Source organism: Meles meles, chromosome 17 (genome assembly GCF_922984935.1).
Source record: "Meles meles chromosome 17, mMelMel3.1 paternal haplotype, whole genome shotgun sequence".
Lineage (NCBI taxonomy): Eukaryota > Metazoa > Chordata > Mammalia > Carnivora > Mustelidae > Meles > Meles meles.
The window spans coordinates 56,137,000-56,158,752 of NC_060082.1; the positions used below are offsets into that span (position 1 = coordinate 56,137,000).

Below are 21,753 nucleotides of genomic sequence, written 5' to 3' on the forward strand. Positions count from 1 at the left end.
AGTAAAAGAAAAGATAGTTGCCTAAGTATAGATAAATGCATAAGGGTTTTTTTTGGTGGTGGGATTTTTGGGGAGCCAGAGGGGAGATCCTAACTTGTCTTTGTTCTGCTATCGGAATCTAACTTTCAGCTTTTTGGCAAATGTGGCTCAGAGATGGATGGATGTGGGGTGAGATAAAGACCTGCGGGTATTTAGGATGATGTGATCACAGGATTTAGTTCTGGTTGCACGGAGTCAGATTTGTTCATTTCTTTATTCTTCTGCACTTTGGTGTATAAAGTGTGTTTTGCATTTGAATAAAATGCCCTCAAGTACAGGAAAAAATTCTGAAACTCTATCATATCCTAAGACAGCTCTGCACCTCAAAGATACCCAAATACAGAGTCGGCTGAAAGGTGTGGTGTGTGATGTTTACAGGTTTGGGTTTAAATAAAACGGCATCCCACCCTCAGTCTCAGGCAAGAGAGGCTTTCTGCCCTGGGTGGTGGGCTTCAGAGGGCCCTGTAAATTCACACACAGACACACACACACACACACAGTACTAAAGAACACACGGGTACCTCTGGGGATCCGGTGCTCAGCCCTGACATGGTACAGCTTGCAGCCCTCAACATCTGCTTCAGTGACTGACACAGTTCAGGTCCAACAGAACAGACATTCTGTGAAGATCTGGGTTATAACCACATACCAAGTGATTTTACTAAAACGAAGGTAATTATATAGCATTTATGAATTATGTATGTCTTTATTTTATTACTCACCAATAGAGCTCATCAACAGACAACCCAGATGTATGAAATAATAAGGAAATTCGGTTGCCTTTCTTATTTTGCTCATGTCAAAAACCCACAACTTTCTCCGATTTTTCAGCTTGGGTGTTGTATTAGTCAGCTTGGGCTGCCCTAGCAAGATGCCACGGCCTGGGTGGCTTAAACAACAGATATTTCTTTTTCTCCCAGTTCTGGAGGCTGGATGCCCAAGACCCAGGGGCCACAAGGTTGTTTGCTGATGAGTTTCTGGTGAGTGTTTTAGGGCTTCAATGCATGAATTTGAGGGGAAATGAAACAATTCAGTCTATAACAGGTGTTAGGTGTTTTTGTCCAGGTAGATCTATGAAATAAGTTTACCCAACAGTTTGCAAGCCTGATTTATAACTTTTACACTTTTAGACGTACGGTGTTGGTCCTCCCTTTGTATTTTTGCCCCGGAGCCCACAGATATGAGGGGCAGGCCTCTAGCAAAGAGTAAGTATATGCCACAGGCTGTGGCTCAGAGTGGCTTCCAGCAACCCTAGCTCAAGGGTTATTTACAGAAGAAATTTGTCAATGAGTAAGGCTGTCTTTCAGTGGAATGATCTATAGCGCCAGGTGGTAAGCTCTTTGTTAATAGGACATGTGAAAGCAGAGGATGGTTGACCAAATGGCAGAAATGTTGAGAGGTATGCCTGCGCTGAATTAGATGATCATTAAGACCCTTCCCAATTTTAAGATCCTATGAAAGCTTCATTATCTAGAAATATAGGCAGTCAAGTCTTCCTCCTTACTTATATCTTCTAGAACAATTCTAGCTTTCTAAATGCTGGAGTCAGAGAAATTTTCCTAGGGCACTTAGTTTCTTCTGCATGTTTTGCTTAGTATGTAATCTTTTAAGCCACAAAAGCTGTTTTTGAGTTGTGTATGCTCTCAAAGACAGGAAGGCTTTTGGGATATTTCAGGTTAAGCAGTAAAACTCCTATTTAATGAGAAAACAAAAACAAAATCTCAACCCAAAAATGCATTGCTTTCTGTAAGTGTAGTTCAGATAATTTCTAAACAAGGTATTTGCTTCATATATAATCACAATCATAAAGGGATATTACAACAGATTTTACATACTCTAGAAAATAAGTGTCTGGAGAGCTTGAAAGTTTTATTCACCAAGATCTAACTATGAAGAAGCTGGAGTTACTGATGGTCTTCCTTACCCCAGCTTTCTTTCGCTGATGAGAACTGTACGTTTTTATAGGAAAGGGAACAAATGTCTTGTACTGAGAATAGTAAAGCAGGAATAGACCTTAGTGGTGGGTCACCTAATCCTTAAAACTCATTGTACTCGTAGAGGACTTTTCCTCTCCTCAGAAGAGACAGACAACTTGCCTAAAGTTACACAGCTAGTTCTCGTAAAACCAGGAGACCAACGTCTCTCCTGCTTCTAATACGGTATTTGTTTCCATACACTCCGGGGCCATGCTGGTTTATTAAACCATTTAGAAGCTGGATTCCCAATAATAAGGATCTAAAGCGCATAGGGTAGAACAGATGTTCTTGTTCACAAACAAAACAGAATTTACCTAACAACATATCTAAGGTTGTGATGACAGTTTCCGTGCCTGAGCTCTGTTATTCTAAGTATTGAAATCATACAGATAGTCCAGAATTTCCAAACTAGAGTCAGTGGAGGCCATTATACTCTCTCTCTCTTTGTCTCCATCTCAGTGAATGACGTTCAGATCCTGCCATCCTTCTTTCTGTCCCTGTTTATCCTTGGTTTATAAAAGCAAAAACAAACACAAAACCTGTAGGCATTTACAGTCTTTTTCAATAAAATGTTACATACAGGGCACCTGGGTGGCTCAGTGGGTTAAAGTCTCTGCCTTCAGCTCAGGTCATGATTCCAAGGTCCTGGGATGGAGCCCCACACTGGGCTCTCTGCTCAGCGGGGAGCCTGCTTCCTCCTCTCTCTGCCTGCCTCTCTGCCTGCCTCTCTGCCTACTTACGATCTCTGTCTGTCAAATAAATAAATAAATAAAATATTAAAAAAACAAATACAAATAAAAAAATAAAATGTTACACTGCAGAATGTAAATCAGAAAATTCTTTCTGAAGTTCAGAGGGCTCCAGAGGAAACTCCCATAAGGCACTTGTATATATGGCAAAAGAATATAGGAAAACTAGAAAAAAAAAGTGAGAAAAAGAGATGGAAACCATAAAAGGCAACTTCACTTGCTAAACGCAGACCGTGAAAGGAACTGAAACACGAAGGAAAAGGCATCAAAACTGGAACTTGGGTCACATCCACTTAGAAGAGGAGTGAGAGAGGGCAGGACTGAAGGCTCGTGGTGTTAACAGAAGAAAACCCAAAACAGGAAATGAAAGTCAAATGACAAAAGACAAAGGGAAATTAAGAATTCTTTATAGAAGGAACTAGAGGAATAAAAAGGAAAATATTACCTTATTAGGTGTTGGGGAGGGAAGTCCATACCACTGAGCCCACTCGGCCCACACACAGATTCTGAGGGAGTCCGTGCTCTCCCTGTCTCCCAAGAGGCCTCACAGCCCCGCATGTGTTACTCATGGGGAATTATCTCCAAAAGCCCCAGTTTCCTGAACTGTAAGTTGGTAGTAACAGTGCCTTCCTAAAAGGGTAAACCAGATAATGTTGATAAAGCATTTAGCGTAATGCCTGGTCCCTAATAAATGCTGATACATGGTAGCTGTTACTGATGCCATTATGAACTTATTAAACCAAATTTGTATTCTTTCCTTATGCTAATAATTATTTATTACAGATATAGGATGGTAGTTTTATGATCTTTAAATACACAGGTAGCTACCCTTTGAGTAGATGAGGCCATCATTTGTAATAATCTGTTTTTTGTGAACGTCCTCGACGATGGGTCATTAGTTACAAATTTTACTGTCTCAAAAAGAATAGAATAGAGTCAGCTTAAACAATTTTCCCCACATGATACAGTAAGTCGGTGACTTAGCTGAATATGAGAGCTGAATCTTAGAGTCCTGTACTCTAGCTAGAATGTCCCACTAGAATAAAAATAGCCAATTAGTTATTGTACATTCTTATTTATAAGCTGCCTCATGAAGCATAATCTAAGCAATGATTAAGACTGATTCAGTTCCAGAAAATCTACATTTTCCATGCTGTATTAAATATTTCTTGAAAGGAATACCTAAAGCACCATTTCTATTTGCAAAGTAGGGGTGGCAGACATTGCAGAGATGGGAGCATTTAACATTTAAATTGTGCTCATGTCACGGCAGAGCAAGTCACTCACAGGTGATGTCTGATTAGAGAACCTCCTCGTCTTACACTCTCATCACATGAAAAGTTCGTTTTATTTTTTTGGCCTTATTTTCTGTCCCTCTTCAAGACTAATATAAATACTAGCGATATTAATGTGAAGAACGAATATTTTTTCCCGAGATCTTCCCATACCTTCCCTACCTCTCAAGTCTCTAGTTTTCAGTTATAAGACGTTACATAGAAGAAGGATGTAAATTGATGAAGAGATTACCGAGTGAGCATTTCTTCATCCTAAATGTTATAGTAGGGACCAGAAAGGCCATAGAAGCTGTAAACATCTAGCTGAGGGGTCCCAGATTTAGGGTTTATACCTCAGTGAGTTTCCAAAAAATTGGGGAGATTGGCATTTTAATGTTGCCAAGTAGACATTTCAACAACAGCTACTACCATATACTAACAACATTCTTTACTGAAAGAAAGACCATGTGAACTTTATGAGAGACCTACTAAGAGGACACCCGGATGACTAAGTTGAATGAACGGCTGGCCTTGATTTTGGCTCAGGTCATGACCTCAGTGTTGTGAGTTGGAGCCTACAGTCACACTCCGTGGTGGGCATGCAACCTGCTTAAGATTCTCTCTCCCTCTCTCTCTGCCCCTCTGCACCACCCCTCCACTGCTGCGTGCACACATACTCTCTCTCTAAGAAAAAGAAAAGAAAAACCTACCATGAAGGGACAAAAATGTCATGTGAAGGCAAGTAAGAAGTGATAAGTAATGAACGGTCTCATAGGCATGTGTGTGTTTTCTAAATTTTAAAGTTTTTTCTCATTTTGCTGGAGACCAGTGGAAAAAGACTGGCCTAATTCATGGACTGATCTTTGAGAGCTGCTCCAGAGACTTCCAAAGAATCCTTTTGGGGGCCAGATAAATACAAAATACAGAAATAACCCGGTGACTCTTATTGGGGCGGTTACTCTATTCCAGGCCTGTGCTGAGCACATGGCTTGCCTGAAGGGTGAGGACCTCCTGGTGATGTTTGAGGAGAGGAAAGTGCCCCTGCTTTTTTCTGGTTGTCATCACCCTGAAAGCCACTAGGACCCCAGAGATCTCATTGGTGAGCCACTATTTCCAAAAACATGATCATCATATGAACAGTTGAAGCTATAACATAACAATAGCTTGACTAGCCCTTTGGAGGCAGCAGAATCCAGCCACAACTGGGATACAATGTTCTCCTTTCACAAAGGGACAGAAAGTTGCCAGGTTTTTTGCCACAAGCTTCTGTGCTGGGACAAAGCCCTGCTTTGACCAGTGTACTGGGCTGGTCTGAGACCAAACAGCCAGCCAGTGATGACAAATCAAAAATAGCCCCAGAGTCTAAATCAAGACACATGGCCAGTGACCACCCTGAGTCACGCAGACCCATTTGTTACATACTTTATTTTTGGAGAATTTTAGTAGGGACCGAAAGTGTTTGGTTTGCTGGTTCTTCTCTCCAAATAAGATTACAAAGAAAGGAACTAAGTCATGTGGTTTTGTTTAACTTACCATGAAGGTTGCAGCTTGTAGAGATGATGTGATTCCTCAGCTTTGTAAAACCCATGGCTAATTGGTTGGGATGATCTATCTCTCTGAATCACTGAAACCAGCAACAAGATAGTGGCTCACAGTCTATTGCATAAGAAAATTTTGCTTCTGGGAACCCATGCTATTGTCCTAAGATCTTTGTTGCCACTCAAGGTGACAAAACACAAGTAAATGAGAATGTCGATGTGGGATGGAATGTAGAGAATGTAGGAGAAAGTTTGTTTGCCTTATCTAGGCCTATTTCCTATTTAAGATTTGAGCTAATTCTATAAATGTTTATAATTTGCATTGTAAATATACTTCATCTTAACAAACGTATTATTATCGTCATCCTTAAAAGTGATTTCTATGAGTACATGTAACCTAGATTTTTCATCATCACCTGGTCCTCCTACCACTCCAAACCCTTATCCTGCTGTTCTCCTTCTAAGTGCTGCTCCTCAGCCTTCTCTTTGTTCTTGAAAATGCCAAGATCAGCCCTAGAGCCTTTTCATTAGCTATTTCTTTTACCTGCAGTGATCTCCCTATCATTGTCACATAGCTGGCTATTTCTTATCACTTAGGTCTCTCTTCAAATACCATTTCTTGGAGAAGCCTTCTCTGACCACCTCGGCTGGAGTAACCCATCCTATCAGGCCCTTTCTAATATTTTATTTTATTATCTTTATAGCACTTATAAATATTAAAATGTCTTGCTCACTTATTTGCTAATTTATCGTTTGCCTTCTCTGGCATGAAAGCCCTAGGAAAGCAAGGACTTAGTCATGTTCGTTCCTACAGCCCGGCCCTAGAATAATGTCTGGCACCCAGCAGTACTCAGTAAATGTTTGTTGAATGGAAGAGTTCATTTTCATATTTTTTCACCTTTATCCCAGAAAGTTCACGTCTAAATGGTACAAGGGCTAACCCATATTCATTAATTCTCTTGAATTTTGTCAGTGAAGGCAGGCCAAACGACTCATGATACAAGTTATCTGGCTTCAGTTTCTATCATTGATCATATCACTGAACAGTTCCCAATCTCCTCTTCACTTAAGTTATACAGCCCAGTCTAAAAGGGCAATTAGGTAAGAGGACAAATAAAACTTTAATATTAAAAGGAAAGGTTAAATACAGTGGTTTAGGATACCCAAATACTTCTCAAATATCTAATTTAAACCAACAGCAAACCTGATCATTTTTTGTAGAAAAAAAACAGTAAAAGCGAAAGGCCTTTTCTTCCCATTTAAAAAATATTGACCTAGAAATTTTAACTAATGCAATAAGAAAAAGAAGAAAATGATGTAACTATTTTAGAGACAAAATTATCTTTACAAATAATGATTATCTACCAAGAAAACTTAAGATAATTTTTTTTAAAGGACTAATAGTGAAGTTCGGTAAAGTAGAGTTATAAAATAAGCACATAAATAGTGATAGATTTTGTTACAGAGAAGCAGTAGCTCTTTAGGAAACACAAAAAAAGAGGGGCACCTGGCTGGCGTAGTCAGTTAAATGTCCAGCTCTTGATTTCAGCTCAGATCATGCTCTCAGGGTCATGAGATCGAACCCTGCATCCGGCTCCGTGCTCAGCAGGGAGTCTGCTTGAGAGTCTTTCCCTCCCTCTCCCTCTGATCCTCACCCCTCTTGTATGTGCGCATGCTGTCGTTCGCGCTCCCTCTTGCAAACAAACAAACAAATAAATACAATCTTAGAAAAAGCCAAAGAATGTTATGGATGTTAATATACCAGATACAGTTTTGTTTTTCTTTTTCTTTTCTTTTTTAAGATTTTATTTATTTATTTGACAGAGAGAGATCACAAGTAGGCAGATGGGCAGGCAGAGAGAGAGGAGGAAGGAGGCTCCCCGCTGAGCAGAGAGCCTGATGCAGGTCTTTTTTTTTTTTTTTTTAAGATTTTATTTATTTATTTGACAGAGATCACAAGTAGGCAGAGAGGCAGGGAGAGAGAGAGGAAGGGAAGCAGGCTCCCCGCTGAGCAGAGAGCCCGATGCGAGCCTCGATCCCAGGACCCTGGGATCATGACCTGAGCTGAAGGCAGAGGCTTTAACCCACTGAGCCACCCAGGCATCCCCTGATGTAGGTCTTGATCCCAGGACCCTGAGATCATGACCTGAGCCTAAGTCAGAGGCTTAACCCACTGAGCCACCCAGGTGCCCCCCGTTTTGTTTTTCTTTTCCTAGTGTCCAAACATGGGGTTAATCTTAGGCTGTAGAATAGGACTACAGATTTTAACATAATACTGTGTTTTTCTGTGAAAACACATAACTTATCACTTGTTCATTCTGCTAACATTTATACTTGTTCTCTATGTGTAGTTCTATATGAGAACCATGTAGAAAACAAAGGGAAAGGAGGAAACATGGTCCCTGCTCTTGAAGGCTGTATAATCATGATAGAAAGAAATAATGTACAAACATGAAACCATTAGAAAATTGTTTCTGGTAATATTTATTTAGTAAATACTTATTCAGCAATCATAATGAGAAAGCCCCTTTGCAAGTTGTATGTGGGGTAATGGGTAGACTTGTCATAAATGTGATTAGAATCAGTCCTCCACGTATTAGCAAGCTGTTAGGGAGAATAAGGCACACATCTTTATAATGATAAAGCAAGTGAGCTGTAACTTAGAAGAATCTGAGAGGTGCCTGGGTGGCTCAGTCAGGTTAAGCCTCTGACTCTTGGTTTCGGCTCAGGTCCTGATCTCAGGGTCCTGAGATTGAGTCCTGCATTGGGCTCCGTGTTTAGCATAAGAGTCTGCTTAAGACTCTCTCTTCCTTGGCCACTCCCCCTCCAATGCTCACTGACACACACTATCTCTCTCTCTCAAATAAATCAATCTTGGGGCCCTTGGGTGTCTTGGTTAGTTAAGCTTCTGACTCTTGGTTTTGGCTCAGGTCATGATCTGAGGGTCATGAGACCACACCTTGAGTTGGGCTCCCCACTTGTCATGGAGTATGCTTGAGATTCTCTCTCTCCCTCTGCCCTTCCCCCAACTCATGCTCGCTCTCTCCTCTCTCTCTAAAATAAAATCTTAAAAAAAAAAAAAACTTTAAAAAAAATAAGAAGTGAAGAACTTAAGACAGTAGTGGTGGACCAGATGATGTTCCACTCGGAGGGCACAACTTTGGGTGAGACAAGAAAGTGTGGGATATGTTTATGAACACTGAGTAATCCTGTCTGAATAGAAGGCAGGTATACATGAAAGGGAAGTGAGTGGTAAGACCAGAAGGAAAGATTAGAGCAAGGTTCCGTCACAGAATGGGAGTCTTGAATTCCTGACTGCAGAATCGAGATTGTATTTGCTGAGCCTTCAAACATTTCAAAGCAAGGAAGCAATTCGAGTTCTGTTGTAGGAGTAGTTGTCTAACGGTGGCATCTGGGCCGAGTTGAAGCACAAAAGAGACAGAGGATAGAGTCAAAGTTAGTAAACTTTGGAAGGTAAAGAAACAAAATTTTAATATAAAAAGGAAAAAGGAAAGACGTGATTTAGGATAAACAAATAATTCTTAAAAGTATCTCTTTTAAGCCAGTATCTAACGTGATAATTACTAGTAGAAAAAATAAAATACTAAGGCAACAAGCCCATTCTTCCCATTTAAAAAAACTGATCTGGAAGTTCTAACCAGACCTAAACTCAGGAGAAAAAGACACTGCAGAGGTGGGATTGAAGGACTTCGTACCCAGAACAGTGCCTGGCTTTTAGTAGTTATTCAAGAAACATTTATTAAATGAAGGAATAATTTTCCGTCCTTCCCTTGTAATAAGTTCTCTGGGAGAAGACCTCCCTCTCCCTGTCCCCGCACCCCTCTTGTTTTTCCCACACCACATCCCCAGGGTCTGGTGTTGGTAGGCAGTCAGTTCATGCCAGCTCACTGCGTGTGTCAGTGAATGCATGTCGCCTCCTTGGATACGGATTGAGAGAAACGAAGGAGCGGACGATTATTCAGTTCTGGATGTATTTGAATGTCCGCGGCACATTTTCTTTCATAAGCGTTCATAGGGAAGTTAGGAGGGGCCAGTTTGAAGAGAAGATGGTTTGTTCACTTTTAATGGCTGCATTTGAGAGACTAAAAGGATTATCTAGACAGTGTGGTCCAGCAGACAGTTGAAATATGGATGAACGCTGTAGATCCATTGAGCGGTGAAGATCGGGGAGCATCTGCACAGAGGTGTTAATTGAAAGCGTAGGAGTAGTTGAGATCACCAGGAAGGAGGTATAGACCAGGAAGAGACATTCAGTTGAGGACACCTCTTAGGACACACCATGTTTTACGTGAGGCTCAAGAGGAGCCAACAAAGGAGACAGATACAAAGTTAGTGCGAGATGGGAGGCAAACTGTATTCCAGTCAGTCTGAAGACGAGGGAAGGAGATTTTTCAAGAAGATAGTTAACAGCCACATCAAATTCACTGGGAAGATTCGTGAGGATAGAGTTTAAGAAAAGCTGTTACATCTGGATGTTAGTGGGAGCATTTCAGAGAGTGTGCACCTGTGTGGAGCATGGGAAATAAAATCAGATTAAATGGACAAGGTATGAGACAAAGGGAATAGACACAGATTCGTCTTTTAAGAAATTTGCTGGAGGGCACCTGGGTGGCTCAGTAGGTTAAGCCTCTGCCTTCGGCTCAGGTCATGATCTCGAGGGCCTGGGATCGAGCCCCGCATCAGGCTCTCGTGCTCAGTGGGGAGCCCGTTTCCCCCTCTCTCTGCCTGCCCCTCTGCCTACTTGTGATCTCTGTCTGTGAAATAAATAAGTAAAATCTTAAAAAAGATTTTAAAATCTTTTTAATTGCTGGGAACAGGCTGGAGGACAGGGAAAAGATACAGGTGTTTGACTGGTTTCTTTGTAGTTGCTCCACCATTAAGTGATTAATTTGCCCCAAATTTTCAAACTACACACCAGTCCACTTTCATGTCTTTCTGCTACATAGCATCCCACCATATATTCCATTGCCAATGACCAGTCAACAGACAGTTGCTGACGACCTCCTAGGGCAGCAGTAAGGACTGGATTCTGTACAAGAAGATAAAGATGTGGAAATACAAGGGAAAGCAAGAGACAGCTTGTCAGAAGAAACTACATGTGAGCCAGCAAGGAGCCGCACAATAAGCAGAGCCAGAGTAATTAACTTGGGTCACTGACGCCATGGATCCCTGGTCTGTGCTAGGCACTGGGATCTGGTTAAAGGGTGATCTGGGGGTTGACTATGGTCTCTGCTTAATGGTGGGATGAGTATACTCATGGCTTCAAAGCTAGAATAATGAGGGGCTGAAATAGCAGAAAGGGCCTTCTTCCTAAGTTGAATTTGAAGGTTGGCTTTAATTAGAGTGGAGAAGAGAAGGCAACTTCCAGCCTGTGGGACAGACCTGTAGACAACACAAGTATGAGGGCTGCCTTCCTGTGGGCCAGTGAAATGCCCTCCTGACCACGGTGGATGTGGAGGTCTTAGGGGTGAATGAGGTTACAAAGGTGATCCTGAAATCTATTCGCTAACTTGGAGGTAGCAAGCTCTCCTTAAAGCCTGAACGAAAAGATTTTCTTTTGTTTGGTGTTTTTTTTTTTTCTCTCCCACTGTTTCTCTGAGCTAGAAGCAGAAACATTCTTCTGCGTCACGATCACCACACTGGTTAGGAAAAACATTTTCCACCAAAATAGAAAATAAACCAGGCTCGCCATCTATGATACTCATGTGAAGACCCACATCGAGACCAGGATATGCTTTACCACTCACTTTTTTGGACTAGGAAGAAGGAAGAGCTCACCGTAGTCATCAGAATCAACCCACTTTTTCGGCCATAAACTGCCAGGCGGATGCAGACATCCTCCCCAGATGCCCTGTCACCTTGTGTCATCTTTGTCATGAGACCAGGACTGTGGCCCTTGAAGACTCACGTGACTCCAAGATGCTCTCTTGCCATTTAGCCTCTATTGTCCCAGTTAGTTTCTCTTTCGTTCTTAAGATTTTACTTATTTATTTGACAGAGAAGGAGAGAGAGTGAGTGCACAAATGGGGCGGGGGGGAGGGAGAAGCAGGCTTCCCGCCAAGCAGGGAGCCCAACGCTATGTGGGGCTCCATCTCAGGACCTGGGATCATGACCTAAGCCGAAGGCAGACGCTTAACTGACTGAGCCACCCAGGTGCAGTTAAGCTGCAACGAATTTGGTTGAACTTTATCCTTTTTTTTTTAAAAAAGATTTTATTTATTTATTTGACAGAGAGAAATCACAAGTAGATAGAGAGGCAGGCAGAGAGAGAGAGAGGGAAGCAGGCTCCCTGCTGAGCAGAGAGCCCGATGCGGGACTCGATCCCAGGACCCTGAGATCATGACCTGAGCCGAAGGCAGCAGCTTAACCCCCTGAGCCACCCAGGCGCCCGAACTTTATCCTTCTTAATACTACTTGGTTTAGCTAGTGAACTGTCTTGAGTTGGTGGGACTATTATTAGCTGTTTACTCTACTAAGAAAAGTGTAGAATTCAAGGAAGTGAGAACTTCCAAAGATTTAGAAGAGCATGGTTATAAGAAAGTGAGGTCATGGTGTTCTACCAAGGGCTCTTTCCTCAGGATAAAACATCAAGAAACAGAGGAGATGTCCACTGAGGACTGCGGCTCTAGATAGTAATTAAGAGGACAGGTAGGAGTTCCTTTCAGGTGTGATATTCCAAATTGGCTATCCTTGAGTTAAATGCAATACTTTGTCCGTCTCCTTCGATTAAAAATTTACCAAGAGATACACATTTCAGCGAAGTCCTGAGGGCATGGGAACTGGGGAGTTGGTATGAGATACTCAGTGAAGAGTAGCAATCCTGTCCTACAGATCTTTAATATCCACGAAGTCGATGTGCTAACAGAAAACCTTGATCATCCCAACAAAGGTTCCCGTTCGGTGAATTATGAAGAATCCACAACCTGACTTTTCTATTCAGTCTGGCTCAGGTAACCAGCTTTTGGAATTCCTTGGGAGTCTTTTGGGATTTTGAGTATTTAAAATCAAGGGGGTAGGTCTAGGAAAAGGCCTCATGTCTAGGAGCAAAAACAGCATAGTCTTAGGCATCGCAATGTAATCCTTTCAGCTGTCCTCTAGAGAAGGGACCTGTTACGTATGTGTGAATGCCTGTTCTTCATTCTTACCTAACGACTCATATCAAAGAATCAAGAACACGTGGCACAGAGATGGATACAAAGATTTCCTTTGGCCTCCTGGTTTTGGGCCTTGTGGTTTTGGCACTTAGAGGCTCATAGCTCAGCTATGCAGGTTGCTGGGAGTGAAATGAACAATACACTTTGTTAAAATCAGCCACTACTGGGCGCCTGGGTGGCTCAGTGGGTTAAGCCTCTGCCTTTGGCTCAGGTCATGATCTCAGGGTCCTGGGATCGAGCCCTGCATCAGGCTCTCTGCTCAGCGGGGAGCCTGCTTCCCCCTGCCTCTCTGCCTACTTGTGATCTCTCACTTTCAGTCAAATAAATTAATAAAATTTTTTTTTAAAAAACCAGCCACTATTCCTGAGTACAGTCTAGATTCCCTTAGCAGAGACTGGAACCAGGAGGAATTCTGACTTTCACTTACAGCACAGCACTGCCTGATTCCTTTACTCTTTTCCTTCCTTCTTTATGTGTACAACAAAATACTTGGCCGTAGTCAACCGTAGAATAGTGACTCAGCGGTAGATAGTGACTCAGCCGTAGAACAGGGACTCAGCGTTCACTCATCATGTGTTAAAGGCTTCTCAAAGGGCCTCCGTGTTTACAAAGGAAGCAGGACCAGAGAGAGGGCCCCACGTGAGAGAGAAGGCTCATCCACACTCATGGTTAATCCTTCTTCCCTCCACCCTTCTCCAACCACTGCTGACCCTACTGACCTTGTGTTATTTTTGCCCCTAAATTGGTGCTTGAAGTTTACTTTAACTCAGTTTCACTTGGCTACAGATGCTAATAGGAACAAACCCTATTTCTAGACGTGGAAACTTGAATTTTTCATGCAGTCCAGATCTAGAGTATAAGAGCTTGCGGGGGTGTATCAGGACACAGGTTTGCTCTGAGTGAAGCTTTCCCTGTTCTATCAAAAGAAGGTGACTCTTGGATTAGCTCTGGCCACCTGATCAAGTCTGGAGGTTTCATCCTCTTACCTCCTTCAGTGTGAGCTCGATAAATCCACAATATGAACTTGGAGAGACTCCCGAATTTCTCAGTGCCTTACACTTTCTACCAGCATAAAAGGGAGAATTATGTTCCTCCCCTCTCCGGATTGTTAGGAGAACCGTGAGTGAGCTAGGGTATTTTTCGAAAGTGCCTGACACTGTTTCTCAAGAGTTTGCGTCCTTGTCAGCTTTTACTTGAGCCGCTGGAAGCACTCTTTCTCCCAAAGAACGCTCAGGAATACAACTGCAGAGTGACACATTGTCTTAGTATCACGGGGAATACGGTTAATGGGAAATGACTTCAGTTCGCTGCATCTGCTGGTAACCCTGTGATGCCATCTGAAACAGAAAGCACATGACTACTCGCAAGCCTGCTGCACCTGCGGAAGAAATTGGATTCGACTCAGAAAATCAGACTGTCAAGCTAATCGCTCTGATCCAATAACGAGGTCCTGCAGAGTGGCATCATCAGCCCTGAGACACAGAGAGGAGGAGGGAGGGCGAGGAGGGAGAGTGAGCACTCGGGGAGGCAGCTGCCCGGCTCTCCAGACACTCAAGCCAATGAAAAATTCATAAGGAGATGCTTTATAGCCAATGTCTAATACCACTGCTGGGTCACAAGCCGATCTGAGCCAATCCATAGAATTCATCATCCTGAAAGTAACTAGTGATGGCATGTTTACAAGAACCGGGAGGGTTTCCTAGCCGAGGCCAGCTTCTGGTTACCTGGCCTGTGTCACCCTTAAAAATATAGAACTTTTGAAAATTGAAAATTGTTTTGAAAATGGAAAATTTGAAAGTTTGAAAATGGAGCCCAAGACTTTTAAAAATATGACACAGTGGAGGAGGAAAGGTCCTTTTCAAATCTAGGTAGGGGGAGGGCGGGGGAGATTTTGGAATTCTTTCTGCAAGTCAACTTAAGGACTAGTTTTTAAGTCGAAGCTCCTTTTTTTGGTTTCAGTTTTTAGTGGTCATTCTTTTTTTTTTTTTTTTTAAAGATTTTATTTATTTATTTGACAGATAGAGATCACAAGTAGGGAGAGAGGCAGGCAGAGAGAGAGAGAGGAGGAAGCAGGCTCCCTGCCAAGCAGAGAGCCCGATGCGGGGCTCGATCCCAGGACCCTGGGACCACGACCCAAGCGAAAGGCAGAGGCTTTAACCCACTGAGCCACCCAGGCGCCCCAGTGGTCATTCTTTGTACCTGGTTTTTTTAAATGTATGTAGCTCCAGAATTTTTTAAAAATAATACTTTAGCCTCTGTGTCAAAATCCTCCAAATACAAATGAAAATGTATGAGAGCAGAATCATAAAAAATTTAAAAATGGAGTCGACTTTCTAATTAGTAATCACTAAGTTCCAGGTTGACTTGATTTTTTTAAAGCTCTTAAAGACTATAGAAACTTCAACTTGAGTCTGAGGGTTTGCTTTCTAAAGAGGCAATCACGTAAGGGCAGAAAGAGGTGTACAGAGAGCAAAAATGAGCCTCAGGGGTTATGTGCTCAGAAGTCTGCCAGGAGTGGGGGGGGGGGGGGCGCTGACATCAGCCTGGTCCCCTGGGGCGGGTGGGTGGGGGCAGGACACGGAGGAGACCAGGGCTCCCGTGTGTGTTCCAGCATGGCTAAACTGTAGACCCCCTCAAACCACTGAAGGCCATCTCTCCTACCCCCACAAAATTATTTCTGAACAGATAAAGTAAACATCCTCAGAACCCCTGACTTTGATGACAGCAGTGGCCAGCTGCATTGCCATTACTGGGACAGCCTCAGAGGTAACCAAGCTAGGCCCGGACTGCAAACTGGTGTGGCAACAAAGGGCAAGAAGCAGAGCCAGGGTGGGCATGGATGCACGGGGTTGATGAACAGGTGTCCAGCTGTGCCCCTGGGGCTGGCTGCAGCTGGCCACAGGTTGCTCTGAAGATGCCCCAAGGACAGAGCAAAGCTCTGGCATCTGATGGTCCCGGGAGGTCGGCGGCCCCAGCTGTGGGCAAATTCAGGCAGCCGGAAAATCACACAGCAGCCCAGCACAGTGCCTGGCAAACAAGGGGTACTCAATAAATATTTGTTGGGTGGAGTAATAAAGGCTCCGGCGATCAAGCCCCTCCCCGAGAGGATGCCATCAGGGCCAGGGGTGTGGGTGAAGACAAGCTTGCAGCCAAGGGGACCAGGGAGAGAAGGGGGCTCGGCTGTGTACAGAGAAATGGTGCACAGCAGTGGGAGAAGCAGACGCCTTTGAATCCAACCCAGGTTTAAGTCCTACCTCTTCCACTAAGTAGCTGGGTCATCTGGGGGCAGTGTACCCGACTTCGCCGGACCTCATTTCCTCCTGAGCCTCTGGGGATACCTGTCCCCACCTTGCGGGGTTTTCTGCTGCTTCCATGAGATAATAAGGCTTGTGAAGGATGGTTACAGACTGCTGCAGCCTGAGAGCAGATGAGGGAGGGAGCTGTCCTGTGGTCTGGGCCAGCACCCTGCCCAGGTGACGTGGGACGTGCTGCTGCTCGCCTAGAAACCTGGGCAGTCGCTGGCGTCAGGCACGGTGCTGGTCGGCCACTGGGGCCACTGACTCTGCCCTGGTTGGCTCGGGGGCTGGCCTGGAGGTGGACCCAACAGCAGAGCTGGGGGAGCAGAGAGGCTGGAAGAGAGGAGGGGGCTGGCTTCAGGGGCTGAAAGGCTAGGAAACGGGTAGGGTGAGGGCTTGGGGACCCAGCAGGATCCTCAGAAGATATGGGTTTGCCTTCCTGTTTCTCGAGGGTGGGTTTGGAATCTCATTTACTCTGGTGACTTGTCTCCATGAGTTCTTACAGCCCTTCGGTGGGTGGGCTTCAAGGTCACTCAGACCCGTGCTCACCCTCTTTTCGAAATCGCTCCCTAAAGCCATAGCAACAACCAAAGCCCCCAAAGCCGGGTCATTTTCAGAGATGAGAGGTACTTACCCTATACACCCATATCTTCTTCTCACGTCCACTGCCTCTTCTTCCTGGAGCTTTCTTGTTGTCAAGTGCTGCCCTCTCATCTTTGGGTTTATCCTTACTTGGAAGAGGCATCATGTTCATCGCTGCCTGGCTAACCCACCAGCCCTGTCATTCCCACCCGCATCTTGGGCAAGATTTGCCGGCACACACGTCCTACTCTCTCCTGGCCGCCTTCAGACGTACTCCCCCGTGCCTTATGTCAGACTGGGCCAGACCGTGAGCTTACTTGGTATGAGGGTAGTATGGTGTTCATCTTTCTGCCCTTTGCGAATCCTAGCACACTGCCTGCCTCATCGCAGGTGCTCGGCATTGGCCGGGGGTCATAAAGAGGGAGGCGGAATAGCGGACACTGCAGACTGACCACCCAGAGCCGCTCATCACTTTCTCTCCTGCCTCCTCTGTGGCGGGCTTGGAAACAAAATACAGTTGATCCTTCAACAACATGGCTTTGAACTACATGGGTCTAATTCAGCGTGGAATTTTTACAGCACACTTCTCTACATGTATTTTCTCTTTTTCTTAATAACACTTTCTTTTCTCTAGCTCACTTTATTATAAGGATATAGTACGTAATACCTAAAACATGCAAAATATGTCTTGATTGTTTAGGTTCAAGGTAAGCCTCTGGTTTTTAGGGTGTCAGAAGTAAAAATGGATTTTCCACTGCACAGGGAGTTGGTGCCCCTGATCCCCATGTTGGTCAAAGGTCAACTGTCCTCAATTTTCCCAGCTGCTCTTACAGCCAGAGGTGGCCATGTGAAACGGTTCTGGTCAGTGAAGTGTAAGTGCAGATCTTCAAGGAAAGCTTTCTTTCCAGAGTAAGAGGCAGCCCTTTCTAAGAGAAAGACTTTGATCCTTTTGCCATTCCTTGTCCTTCCTACCTGGAATGCAGACGTGATGGCTGGAAGTGCATTAGCCATCTTGCAACCATGACACAATAAGCAACAGTCAGAAGGACCAAGTTTTTTTTAAAAAAAAAAAAAAGTAACTTGGTTCTTGATGGCATCATTGGGGACCATTATTGCTAAGTTGGCTAACCTCTTGGTTTGCTTGGGACTGAGGGATTTTCTGAGATGGAGGATTTTTGATACTAAAACGGGAACAGTCATGGGCAAACCTGAGCCCTAGCCTACAGTTGGTCACCCCATCCTAGCCCGGGGTGCTTATTTCCAGAGATGACTTATTGTATGATAAAAAAAATAATTGCAGAAAGTTGGTATTCTAAGATTTAATGAATAGACATGGATAGAGTTGCAGGTCATTGGTGCTAGCTGCCTTCACAGAAGTTCTCCCAGTTAAGTCTCATAATGATTCTTCTTGGTAGGTTTTGCTATACCCATTTTACAGGTTAAAAAACTGAGTCACCAAGAAGATTAACCCAACTGGAATTTAAGTCCTAGACGTTAATGCCATGTCCTTCTCCCCTAAAGCCATTCTGGCTCATTTCCTCTTAATTCAACAGGTGACCATTTAGTGTTATTCTAGGAATGGACATCATGCTTTTCAAATGAGTAAAGTCACTGTGAGATGCCGTCATTCCCTTTCTTTCTGGACAAGTCAAAAAACCCCCTGTGATCTGACTTCTTTCTCCATCACTACTGTCAATGAACAAGAGAGAATTGGTTTGCACAGATTTAATTTTTTTTTTTTAATTACAGCTGAATTATTCAAAAGATACAAAGGGGAGTATAGCAAAGAGTCTCCTTTCTACCCCTGTTGCCTTATAGATGAATATTGGGAAAACTTCCATCAGTTTTGAATTAATGGTTTTGAATGTGGGTAATGATAGTATTTGTTTTCAGCTTTTGAGGTTACCAGTTACTCTCAAGGACAGAGTCTCATTTTCTCCTCCCAGCTTGTTGGGGACGTTTTCTTCAGACCCTCCTTCATAGTCACAAAGGCTCCCCAGCCTACCCTCCTCCATCGCCTGAGGCCAGGACTGCTCTCTGGGTCCCTCATACCTTTGGCAGCCTATGCGCCTGTGACCGAGACCTTACCGCAGCTGGTGTGCACCGCCCAGGGCCCCCTGAGTATATCTGTAGGCTGTACACGGGTTCCTTGTGTCACTCACCAGGCTGAGAACAGGCCCTCCCGGAGGACCTGTGGACGGGCCAGCTGGCCTCTTGTCCTCTGCAGCATGGGAAACCCTGTTCCGTCAGCACGCCCGGCTCTGACAAGTTACGTATTTATTCCCAGTTCACCCCTTATTAAAAATAATGTTTATGAAGCATCTGTAATTTATGTGGGAAAGTATTATGTTAATTGAGAAAGCAAAATATATAAGTATCTACGTATAGCTCCGTCTCTGAAAATCATATAATTTGGACTCAGAACAAAGCCTACTTGTAGAAAAATAACTCTTTCTTGCCTCTCAGCCTGACTGAACCTCTTCCTCCAGTTGCCCTCAACAAAACTAGGATCCACCCAGCTTCCTGAGCCAGATCAGTCTCAGCTCCTTTTCCTGTACACGCATCGCCAGCACCCCGGCCCCCTGCCAGGCCAGGCTGTCACCAGTCCTGACCATGCTAGCTCCTGGCCGCTCACAACCCCCTCTGCTGTTCTCTGTCCCCGTAGCCGACCCACTAGCACAGCCTCCGCCAGCTCACACCCAAGCTTCTGGAACATCTTTTCTTTCTTTCTTTCTTTCTTTTTTAAATTAACATATGGTGCATTACTTGTTTCAGGGGTACAGATCTGTGACTCATCAGTCTCACACAACACCCAGTGCTCCCCTCAACACCTACCCTCCCCAGTGTCCATCACCCAGCCACCCCCTCCCCTCTGCCCCCTCCTCTCCAGCAACCCTCAGTTAGTTTCCCAAGATTAAGAGTCTCTTATGGTTTGTCTCCCTCTCTTGTTTCCACTTTTTCCTCTCTTCCCCTATGATCTTCTGTTTTGTTTCTTAAGTTCCGCATATCAGTGAGACCATATGGTACTTGTCTTTCTCTGACTGACTTATTTTTCTTACCATAATACCCTCTAGTTCCATCCATGTCGTTGCAAATGGCAAGATTTCATTTTTTGATGGCTGAGTAATATTCCATTGCATATGTAGACCACGTCTTCTTTATCCATTCATCTGCTGATAGACATCTGGGCTCTTTCCATGGTTTGGCTATTGTGGACATTGCTGCTGTAAACATTCGGATGCACGTGCCCCTTTGGATCACTATGTTTGTATCTTTGGGGTAAATACCCAGTAATGCCATTTTTGGGTCATAGAGTAGCTGTATTTTCAACTTTTTGAGGAACCTCCATACTGTTTCTGGAGTGGCTGTACCAGCTTGCATTCCAAGCTTCTGTAATGTCCCCAAAACCAGTCTTCTGGGTCTTAAGTCTTGCTCTGCTCGGGTACATTCTCTCCATTTCAGTCAAGGGCTTCTGTCTTTAAAAAAAGAAAAAAATAACAATCTGTAACACACCCTGCTTCCAGGTCTACTTGTGCCCTGTGGTCCTTAGGAAAGCGTTGGATTCCCTGGTTCCTGCTCCCATCTCCAGCGCCTCTCTTGCCTTTCCAGACTGCCCATCGCCTGCCGGCTGATGCTAAGCCCTCAGCTCCAGCCCCAGTCCCAACCCCCTGGACTTTGCTCAGCTGCCCTGCACGTTTTGACTCTCCCTTGGTTTAAGCCTCGCCAAGTTTTAGCTGAATAGTGAGGATGGATTTTCATCGTGATGTGTGTATAACTCAGTCAGTCCATCAACCACTCATTCATCAAAGAAACGGTAATTCAGATTTATTAGGCATCGTACATGCAGTGGCCCAGGACCAGGTGTCAGCCCACACAATCCTGTAGCAGGATTCTTCTTGCAGTGTTATTCTTGCCGTCTGCATTGCTCTCTTTCATCTGTATTTATTCAACAAATGGCCGTACAAAAATCAACAGCAGGGAATCCCTGTTCTCAAGGCTCACAGACTTACGAACACGCCTTCATGCCACACGGTCAGTGCCGTGCAAAGGAAGGCAAAGCACCGCAGGAGGGCACAGGTGGTCTCCTAACCGAAGGGAGGTTGACCCGACCCCTGTTGACAGGCAGATGGGGCGTGAGACAGAGGGAGACCAGGAAGCAAGAGAGAGGTTCTTTCCAGAAGAGGGAACAAAGGCTCAGAGATTAAAACCTGACTCTGCCAGGACTCGGGGAATGTGTACACTATGGCCAGACAGCTCAGAGCCACGCGTCCCCCACACTCCACCAGCTGTTGGCACTTCATTCATCCTCCACCAGAATGGAAACCGCCCCCTCCAAGTCCTACCCATTCTCGAGACGCACTCGAGACCTCCTTCCTTCAGGAAGCCTTTCCGGGCTATGTGTCAAGCAGATGGGCGCTTCGCTCCATTCCGTTCTGTACATTGCCATCCAAAATTTATAAGAAATCTCACCTTCCCGCCAAAGTGTAAACTCCTCGAAGACAGGGACTATGACACACACGTACTCCCAGATGTGTGGCATCCTTCGAGAAAGCTCGTGCTGCTTCCTGAGTGCTTGTTGAAGCCACGCTAGCCCAGCCTGGGATCTCCAAAGGCAGAGAGTCCCAGGCAGCGCCTGGTCATCTAACCCCAGGCGGTGACCGGTGAGTCCCTTCATACATGACTTTGTCCTCACACAAGATCTGCTGAGATGTCGTGTCATGGCTCTGTGATAAGCGTAGACTAGATGCCATTAGCCTGATTTCAGGATTCCTAGAGAAGAGAAAAGGAATCATGTTACAGGGAATTTAAAGCGATCCCCGTTAGAAGTGCCTGGCTCTAGTCAACCTTGGAATTTACTGTTAGTAAACTTCTCACCCATGGAAAGTAGAAAATGTTGCCATCTGTGAAAAGCCCTGAACTTGTACACAGAAGAAGCAGGTCTTTGGTCTGTCTCCACCATGTATGAGCCGTGTGACTCTGGACAAGTCATCCATGCCCTTTTAAACCTCAGTGTCCCCAGTCTTTAAAATGGGAATTATAATGCCTTACAGGGTTATAACCACTCTCACAGGGCTATGGGAAGAATTAGATGTGGTAATGATGTGAACGGGATGGGTCATACGT

General features: G+C 44.5%; 1 long non-coding RNA gene across 1 annotated transcript in view; it reads left to right on the forward strand.

The window, feature by feature from the left end:
* The window catches only part of LOC123927499, a 51,964-nt gene that overhangs the window by 15,616 nt on the left and 14,595 nt on the right, over positions 1 to 21,753 (forward strand). The window lies entirely within an intron of this gene.